Source organism: Echiichthys vipera (genome assembly GCF_963691815.1).
Source record: "Echiichthys vipera genome assembly, chromosome: 17".
Classification (NCBI taxonomy): Eukaryota; Metazoa; Chordata; class Actinopteri; order Perciformes; family Trachinidae; genus Echiichthys; species Echiichthys vipera.
Genome location: NC_139842.1, coordinates 19,879,091 through 19,889,589, shown reverse-complemented (window position 1 = coordinate 19,889,589; position 10,499 = coordinate 19,879,091).

Sequence of the window (10,499 nt, the reverse complement as noted above, 5' to 3'; positions counted from 1 at the left end):
GTGACTTGACTTGAGACACGATGACTCCAACGACTGTGTTCATTTTATGTTTTCAATATAAATATGAAATATTAAAAATGGTCTGTTCCCTCACAACTCCGTAGCTAGCTAACGTTAGCCCACTAATCAACCCAATCGGCAGAATAAAGCGAGACGTTGACAAATAAATATGCAATTATAATGATTAATAAGTTAAGATTGTAATACAAATTTGATTCATTTTCATGGTTTTCTAACAGGTTAGGTAAATTGGCCAATAGTGATATTGGACAAGTACTTTGATATTTCTCTTCATAAAGAGTGGACACTGCAGGCAGAGGCGGATTGATGCACAGGCTGGCCTAGGCTGCAGCCTAGGGGCCCCAAGTGTGCAGGGCCCCTGGATTGGCCAGATTTGACTTTTTTTTTTTTTTACTACACTGGGAAAATAACTTTCCTCCTATTAGGGCCCTTAGAAAGATTTTTAAAAAATGAAGTCACTGATTGGATAGATACGGGGCACGTTTACCCGATCAGCTGCCATCATGTGGCCGGGTTCATAAGGTCAGTTTTGTCACTCACAACTGAAAGAACAGCGGGAACAAGATCTACTTTTTTAATTCCTAGATTGACAGGATTTTTCAAGGTTGCAGACTCTTCTTCTGTTGGGTATTTTCTGACAAGCGTGATTAATAATGTAGGGGGCCAAAACAACAGTAGCCTAGGGGCCCCTGACCACCTTAATCCACCTCTGACTGCAGGTAAGTGACTAGATTTGACTCGACTTAACTAAGGACTCGACTTGACTTGTCAAAGACAAAATGACTCTGGACTTACTTGAGACTTGGACCAAATGACTTGAGTCACGTGTCCACCTGCAGAAGTTTGGGTTTGTCCCATAGTTTCCGTTTCAATTTGACAGTACATACGCCAGCTCCATTAAAAATTGTTTTCCCACTTTGATGAGGAAGAACTTGACCGGCCTGCACAGAGTCCTGACCTCAACCCCACCCAACACTTCTGGGATGAGCTTGTTGTTATCACCAAACATCTGTGGTTGACCTCACTCATGCTCTATGTGGCTGAATGGGAGTGAATCCCTGCAGATAATTAACATGCTTTACAATCAGTCACATATGGGTAGAATATGCTTTTTGGCCGTGTAGAGTGTGTCACTGTGTGTGTGTCTTCATCACCAAGTCTATCTTTTAATGGTTGTTGAGTCCGTGTCCGTTGTCTTGCTGGATTGAATTATCTTCAAGTGTGTTTCTAATATTTTGTTTTCTCCTCCAAATATGTAAATGAGGCCAGAAAAATATATGAAACACTTTTCCAATTCAAAACCACCATAAAATACTGCCTCAGAACTGAGAACTGGGTCATCGCACAAACAACTAAAGACTCGTGGACTTGTGGGATAACAAGTGTTTATATTTTTATATTGATCTAATTTATTAGTCCCCATAACTGGTGAGTTAGTTGTAAAATCTCTCTTTTAAAATCAACTTTCTGACTTTGTTTGTGCAAAAACCACTTGAAAATACAGCATGTGCAATAAAAGTAACATTTTGGCTAGGTCACATAATTTGAGTGTCAGTACTGTCATAACAACACATTATTTATATGATTTACAAAATAAATAACTGACTTAATAATAATGTGCCCAGTACATTGGATTGTGAGACCAACTTTCTATTGTCACTTTCTGAAGTTGAATGATTGAGAAGGAAAAGGGGCAAGAGAAAATTTTAAGTGTTAAGAGCTTTAGGTCATGTGTGTGTGTGTGTGTGTATGTGTGTGTGTGTGTGTGTGTGTGTGTGTGTGTGTGTGTGTGTGTGTGTGTGTGTGTGTGTGTGTGTGTGTGTGTGTGTGTGTGTGTGTGTGTGTGTGTGTGTGTCAGTCTCAGCTAATTATGAGCAACATCCAAATCCAAACATGTTCCCATCAGTCAGTTTTACAAGCTGTACTATCGTCGTTGTACCACAAGAGGGCGATTCAGCTGAGCTCAGATCAGCAGCAGCTTAACAATGAAGGATGAGGTTGTTCTTCCCGTCAGAGAAGTCACCTTACTGAGGGATGTGCACCGTGCAAAGGCTTCGTTTGCTTAGTGCCATACTGCTACACAATTTAGCACTGTATGTGTTTACAGTGGCCTCCTAGATTGTATGTTTCTGGGTCTACATGTGTCTGGTTTACAGAAACATTATTGTACTTTTTATTATATAAGACAAATGCTCTAATAGTCTCATTATTATTCTGTCATTTTACTTTTTATTTATTATTAATCTGGTTCAAAACAATTTGTAACTTGCTATTGAAATTTGCTGGTTAAATGAAGTTTTCACATGTTTTATTGTGGTGATTTAGTAGTATTCTCTTATCCATAACAGGCTGCACAACACAGGATTCATCACTCCTGTTCATGAGAGATGGATCTAGTTTGTTAATAGTTTTTTGAAAGCCTGCTGAACGTGTTGCAACAGGACAACTTTATTTGTACAGCACATTTCATACACCGGGGCAATTCACTGTGCTTTACAGGGCAATAAAAATACAGCAAATTTACATTTTTAAAAGTGCAAAGATGCAGGCATTGATACAAGAGATACAACATTTAAAAAGTAAGATTGTGAAGTTTGAAACAAGTAAAAATCAACATTAAGAGATCAAATAAGAGAACACATTAGATACTTCCACACTTTGATTAAAGTAGTTGCAAAGATCCTTGTTTAGCCATTTCTGGGTAGAATACGCTGTATGAAATAGGAAGGTTTTAGCTTAGAGCTGGGGTTTGTCTAGTATCATCTGGAAAGCTCTTCCAGGTCTGACTTACGATTACAAAATGCTGCTTCACCGTGTTTTGTTCGAACTTTTGCAACAACCAGTAGTTGAGGTTTGAATCCATTAAGCGGTGTGCATCACAGAATTTTTTTTTATTTCGTGAGGCCACTCCAAAACCACTAATGCACGCCGAAGCATTGTAATTGTGTTTGATGCTCGTTGAGGTACTTAGCCTTTACACTTAAAGGAAAACCAGTGTTGATGGATATTGATCCAAGACAATGAAGCAGTACCAGTGGTCACCCCAAAAATTTACGGCCTTTATCCTGCGTCAGACCTTTCCCCGATCTCCTTATCTTACACAATCCTCCTGACCGTGCTACTTCCACCTCCTCCTCACCGATCATCAGCTCTGGGGACGGAGAGGCCGATGGCCCTGAAGCAGCAGCAGCGGCCACAGGGTGATTTAGTTACACTGTTGTAGATCCAAATGCTCTCCAGTATTGATCTTGGGACACATCAATTTTCCCACTTCCTACATCCTCCTTTGAGATTACCCCTGCAGCACCTCCGACTGACCCCCATTCTGATGACTCTGACACCACTTTTCGCCATCAATACAGTCTTCTTTGATATTGCAGGGTCCTTTGAATCCTGTATTTATTGTCCATAATCACCACTTTATCACTTTGGTTGAGCAGGCAGTCAACGATGGGCTCCGACTCATTTGTCACATGAATGCTAATAATTAATATTAACTCTCCGGGGATGTTGTTGCTATTGTTTTATCCCTAACAACAGTGTAACAGTGATGTACTACAAGTCTATAGCTGAAATGTATCCCCCAAAGAGCCAGAAATAGAAAAATGTCCTCTGGATGTGAGCTCTATATTAGTAGCGTTATGGATATGTGCTGACAGGGGCCCTTTGGTAGGATACATGTATTTTTCTCTCATACGTATCAGGTTTCCGGTCATATGATTGGTCAGCGAAAGGAAATGTCGTGTCAGTAAGCAAGGTCACTAATAAAATACAATCTTGATGAAGATGGCTTGCCGTCCGGCAGAAGTCATCACGGTGAGCAACTCAAGGGCGATTATTGTGTGAGAATGTCTTTTGACTTATAAGAGGACGAATGGGACTCAGACTCTTAAAACCTTTAAATACTATTTTTTTTAGTCAAATGATAGATGCTGTATATTTGGGAAACATTGTTTGGAGCTCATTGGATCTAAAACAAAGACTGAGATGAAAGTAATCACTTTCAGCTTTAAGGGTCTTTCTGTTCACATCCATGCTTTGTAGGTCTTTGTATACATGTTATTCTGAGCACAATCTGTTAAATTGAAGTTGAAAGCCAATTACCTAACCACAGTTATTGTTTTATTTTGGTTCTATTATGTTGAGTGCAGAGACAAAACAACAGAAACTGTGTCATTGTGCTTTTAATCTAATCCCCAATAAACCCCTCAAGCACCACATTGCATTTAGAAGACTTTTTCGGCCTGGCTTTCTCTGGTTGAGTTAATCTAAACCATGATAGAATACCTTTTGGCCATGCATGTAAAGGTAATAAATTATCCCCATAATCAATCACTTCTTGATTGGAGTTCACATCCTGATTGCAGGAGCAAATAAAGTCCAGGTTGACACCACTTTTGTTAAAATTATGGCTTGAGATCTAAAAGACACCAGAGGAAAGTATTTCTTCACTTTAATGCCGTACACGGTGGATATAAAACACAGCTGTTGTGCTGTTTAGACGCATAGAAGTGGAGTCAAGACAAGAGCATCAGTGTGACCCTGGTGTGGTGTTACAGCAGCGCAGTGATTTCTTATCTGTGTGCTGTTTGGGTGACAGCTTGGGGCTGATACAAGAGTCGCACGGCCACTGTATAAAGTTATAGCACAGCATGCGTTGAGGGGAGGCATGTTGAGTCCAGAGGGTGGACACCATATGTTTTTGAACACTGCCAAGTAGAGGATAGCACTTCACCTGTGACTGGTTACACATCTAAAAACAAGAATTATAGTTCTCATTCAGAACAGAGGAGGAGATGCACTGACCCTTCACAAATCGTTTGCAAATATAAACCACAAAAAGTCCACGCTGAAAGCTGGAGCGGAGCCAGAGCTGCAGAGGAAACGTGCACTTTTCTCCTGGCAGCCTGTCTTTACGCTGTCATATTCATGGTTTTTGTTTTTCCCCTCCCTGGTTAACTTTAACTCTGAGAGATTGCCCATGTCCAGAATGTTGGGATCAAATATCGGAGGTTCAAAGAGAAGACTAAAAGTTGATTTTTGAGCATGATCACATCAGAGTTATTTAACTGGCCTTGTCACAGCATTATTACAGCTTTCCCAACATAGATATTCCCATATATTACATATATTTATGTAAAACAGATACAGTAAATGCCAACCGAAACTTTCCATCTCAAAATTCCTGTTTTATATTTTTACCTCAGAGTGACTCAAGCTGTAATCAATGGGTTTGAGTATTCAGTAGTGGTTTCTCCTTCCTCCGATAGATTTAGTCTGCCAGCACTTGCACACATTCTCAGGCTGCGTAGCATGTTTAAAGACACACAACTGAGCTGTTAATACCATCTCTTCTTACTCTGAGCAGTGCTAAGTGAATTAGTGAAGCATAAATTAATTCCCCTGCTAATTACAGTAGTTGAGTGATTAATGACTTCCGTTGCATTGGGGCCCTCTGAACAGGATTAACCCCGGTATCTCTTTATGTTACTTTCATAACGGCGGGGTGATTCTGGGTTTATGAAACAAACTGTCCCCTTGGGTAACGGTGCTGCAATGACTCATATTTACTGTGCGTTTTTACAAAGCCAGATTCTTCTTTCCCCGAGTTCAAGAGCAATTTATTTGAAACACTGCTCTGCACAAAATCAAAGCAGAGAGTCAAAATGCAAAGCCGTTTCATCCTGCAGTTCCCCTGTCATCTGTTGTTCTTGGATGTTCGAAACATTTCAGACATATATACTTCCCATGTTCATTCCATAGTGAAGGAGTAAGTTAGCTGATCTGCAGCCAACGGCTCATGTGGGACGCCAGGTTAGACGCAGACATCAGAAAGTATGAAGTAGAATTAGCAGCATAACAGTTTACAGAAATTACACAAATTCCTGAGTGGATGCCAAGAAACAAACAATGAATAATCAGGAACTAAATGCTAATTAACAAGAGGCACCAAGTAGCTTCTGCTTTAATCTGAATTAGTCTATACAGAAGTCGAACATGGGTGCAAACTTTAAAATACTTTCTAATGATCAGTACTGGATCAGCATCAACATATTAATATATAGTAATAACTTTGGCGATCCCCTCACTTTTCATCTAGCGCCATCATAAGGTCAAAAACTCAACATGTCCAGTAGTTTGGTTTGTAGTTTGTACTTTTTGTACTGGCCCGTCTCATCTCAACCCAAACCAGCTGATGTTGCCACCTGCAGATCTACTTGTCAAGTCGCAAGCAGCCAGTTTTAGAACGTAGACCACCTGTTTGAGCTGGAAGTAAAGTCTGCTGGTCCAGTCAGCTACAAACAGCTGGTTGAAATGGCAGTTTGGGACGGAGGCTCAGCGAGCGTGCGAGAGAGAGACAAAGACACAGAGCAAGCTAGTGAATAAATAAGGAGGGAGCGCCATGATCCAGAAGAAAGCAGTGAATCAGGGAAATAAAAGGGTATTTTTGCCGTTTAATCACTGCTAGAAATGCAGCTGTGGCAAGTATCACTGTCTCCTTCCTCATATATTTTTTATTATGATACAAATTTTATCCGGCCACGGGAAAAAAAGCTTAAGAAGTCGAAATTTACTGTAGGTGATGTGACGAGGAGGAGATTCAATAATTTGAGAGACGGCTAATGTGGTTTTTAGGTTCAATTCAATTGACCCTGAAATACTTTGTAAAGTCTGTTTGAACTTTAGCTCCATGAATGAATGATTGGTCTTCATTCTGACATGTAATAATAACATGATTGAGATTTTGATTGTTTCCAGGAACATGTGATGAATAAGTGACCACAAAAGGCCACAGCCATGCGAAATGACAGCTGTTCAAAAAACCTGAACTCTCTTACTGGTCTAATGAGGGGAGGGGCGGGTACAAGTATCTATGTGCAAATGGCATTTAAGACCGCTTCTATAATAATTTATGGCTAACTGGGGCTCGTGCTCTCAGCTCCACAATGATTGAGTTTATGAAACAGAATCAGGAGACATTTGGCATCATACATCTGACGAAAATGTTACATTTTGTTAGTATTTGTAATGTGTCTGTCCAGAACAGGGTTTGGTACCTGTCATTTTTGTGCTGGTTGTTAATTTTAACCATAAGTGAAGTGGCTGCAATAAGTCGGATCAGAAGGAGCCCCTACTGGTTGTGGGCCCTGGGGTGGCCGCACGCTCTGCGCCCGCGGTAGCTCTGGGCCTGCTGTAGCTCTGCGCCCGCGGTAGCTCTGGGCCCGCTGTAGCTCTGCGCCCGCAGTAGCTCTTGGCCCGCTGTAGCTCTGGGCCCGCGGTAGCTCTGGGCCCGCGGTAGCTCTGCGCCCGCTGTAGCTCTGGGCACGCGGTAGCTCTGCGCCCGTGGTAGCTCTGGGCACGCGGTAGCTCTGGGCCCACGGTAGCTCTGCGCCCACGGTAGCTCTGCTTGTGATGCTGACGTTAGCATTTAGCTCACAACAGTGCCTCACAGCCTCACAGAGATGCTAGCATCGCTGTAGACATTTTTTGAATCCATCATCCAATAAAAATAATTACACACTACGAGACATAAATTAGGTCGTCAAGCACTAAGGAGGATTTTGTGATCAAAGCCGGTTAGCAACTGAAGGAAATTCATGGGTGCAATGGACATCTCTCGTTCCAACACAGGGCTGATGAATGAGTGACGTCAAAGCAAGAAGCGGTTGTTTGGTTGCCCTGAGCTCTGTTTAATCTTCCGTACGTACTTGTTCATCGCCGACTCCAAGCTTGACAGATGTGAAGAAAAACCGAAAACAACCCTTTTCTGAAAAACTTTAAAGGTCTTCCGTCCCAGCAACAAGCATAAACTCCCTCATATCTCGTGGCATACGTGGTCATTAAGACTGTGATGACTTGTTTTCCAGCTTGATACAGTAAAATGTGTGCTTTTGGGTGGGGCCAGCTCATTAGAAATATGTTTTTGATTATAGAAAATACATATTTCGTTATTTTTCCAATCGGAACGATAATTTAGATGAGAGTTAAAATAATAAAAAATCCACTCCGGCACAACTGCACACCAGACCTCCAAAGGTTTTATTTTTTATCACGCATGAGATAAGAAATGGTTTAGGAGCGAGAAACACATTGTTCTCATCTTCCCGAGTGTGAAATGTGTCCAAAGACTCACTTACCTCACGCAGAAGAATAAAAAAAAATAACTTCCAGACGTCTTGTGCGAGGTGAGATTACAGCTTGTAACGAAATAAGACACACAGATAATGTTAAATAAAATGCCACTGGATATGCATATGCTGTGAGAGCAAATGAGCGACGACAATTGGCATGTGTCTGCCGACCGTAATAACTGTAATAATTCAGTGGTGGTAGGCTATATTTAACTTCCTTCTTCCTGGGTAGCTACTCAGGCTTCTTGTGCACCCAGCAGCAAAGTGTTAAAGGTTGACATTTAAATTCCAGGTGGTACAGAGGTGCTCGTGACCCTGATCCAAATGTGCCGGAAAACCATATCTTGTCAGAAAGCCTTTATTTCCTGACAGAGTGGGTGGATTCTCTGCAGACCCCAGAGGGCTCGTGTTCAGCCCCTCTGTGTCCCAGGACGCAACAGAGGTGCAGTGATGTGTCTGAGACCAGCCTCAGAGTCGAATTGCCGACTCAACACGCACTAAACGCTAATCCTTTCATACCCGACGAGACCAGACATAGACGTAGAGGAGATGGTATCAACGAGCAGGTGCACCGTCAGAAAAAAAAACAGCGTTCTTCCTGTTTCTGTCTGCACATGGCTGGTGGTCGGAGCGTGCTTCACCCTCAGATCCCCTGCTGTCACGGTGTGGGCGGCGAGGCAGCAGGTTGTAAAACATGTGACCCTTCAGAATACACGACCCCTCATGTACCTGGGAACCAGAAGCTGAAAGGTGCAGAAGACGGAACAGCAAAGACAGGCTGTGCTATTTACACAAGGGACACTCAGGGGAATCTCTACACAGATCATTTTACCGACACACTCGCTCCACAGAAGGTCCATCTTCACAACTCATTTCATCTCATGTTTAGTTTTTAAATTATTTTCCTTGCTACAAGTGGGAAATCTTTGACAGGAAGGTGAGATGAGTCAGATGTTTCCACCACAGCATCAGGGAAATATGACTTAAAGGATCAGTTCATCGTAATTTTGAAGTCATTTTGTATTATCTTGAGTAAAATAATGTTTCCTCACTGTGGAACCACTTTCTACAGAAGATTTAGTTCTTATATGTTGACAGTGAGGTCTGGATTATCCAGAGTACATAAGATATTTGTTCTGGGGGAAAAAAAGCTTTTTCCAGTTTCATTTCTCGAGCACCACAAACAAAATCCAATTTATTTCTCTTCACCTTGTATCTGAGTATCAGCAGAAGGATATAGATCTCTCAGAACCTGTGAAGATAAAACAGAAACTATCTGGATGGCTAGATAAAGGCTTGATAGAGGTTGTTGAATCAGGAGGGCGCACGCAAAAACATGTATTTTTGTGATATACTGTATACTGTCACACTCTTGGGACTCCATAGACCTACTGGACTAAGAATAGTTACAAATATATCAAAAGTAGCCGGCTTAACCGCTCAAACTTTTTTTTCCGTCAGGCACCTCTGAGCAACAGCCACCACCGCTGTGACCAGTTTGGAGATAGTCAGATAGAGGGTGGTATATAATAATGAACCTGTATGTCAAATAGGAAGGGGAGCCCCACCCGAATGGCTTGTTGAATCCAATATTTTCCGATGTTCTGTCTTTTTTCACAGTGTGTGTGTTGGTAGGAACTCAAATGTATCTGCATCTGATCGCACTGTCGGTTCAGGGGACCAGCTTGGATAGGTGGGCTGCCTTTTTTTACAATTTGTCCCTGAGAGGCTACTTTAAATTGAGTTTTCATATTCATATGTTACTGTCTAATTATCTCAATTATTGCCTTAATCATTTTTGTTCCTCTCGAAAATGACAGTAGAGATAGGTTTATAAAGTGCTTCAAAGAGCATCCGTTTGCCAGTAAGTCCTTTATTCCCACTCCTCTCCCTGCAGTGAAGCCTCAGACGAGACCATTTCTGATCCACTGTAATGGAGAGAAGTAGTTCTTATCTGCTTTCTTACCCACTTTTCTCTGTTTCTCCTTCAGCTAACCGCTATAATCAGCCAAATAGATGAGCTGCTTCACTCACGGTGACGGTGATGGAAAATTGATAGTGGTGTGATTTCTAAACCTTGATGTCTATCGAGGCATTATGCCCAGCTCTTTGAGCGCAGATAAATGTGCCTTTACTCTGCATTAATCAGAAGAGCCTTTGTTATGATGCACAAATTGTGATTCAAATGCATTCAAGTTTGAGAAACGCAATTATAGTTTAGCTGTTTGCCCAAATAAAAGAAATAGAACATCTGCATAATACCCCTGCAGACAGAGACATTTACATTTTACTTAATGTCTCACACAGACACAATGTCCTGGGATCAAAGGGGTTTAATGGCTGTGA